The following is a 278-nucleotide window of genomic DNA, read 5'->3' as shown; positions in this document are numbered from 1 at the left end:
GTTGAGCAACAGCGTGGAACCCTCCTGGTCACCAGGAACCCATCCACCCCATGCTGGGCCACATTCCTCCTGCCCTTGTCAGACTTATGAGATAGGATGAAGTGATTCTTACATGGAGCAAAGCATGATGGTTTTTGAGGCACCCACCAGCTTGGATCTGTGAAAAGACCTGGAAAGTCTCCCCTACTCACAAATATTTAACAGAGAGTGAAATGGAGGCACAGATCAGCTCATAGAATCATAGAATGTCAAGGATTAGAAGGGTCCTTAAAGAATAT

Source organism: Cyanistes caeruleus, chromosome Z (assembly GCF_971803275.1).
Source record: "Cyanistes caeruleus chromosome Z, bCyaCae1.hap1.1, whole genome shotgun sequence".
NCBI lineage: Eukaryota > Metazoa > Chordata > Aves > Passeriformes > Paridae > Cyanistes > Cyanistes caeruleus.
This window is presented reverse-complemented; position numbering follows the sequence as displayed.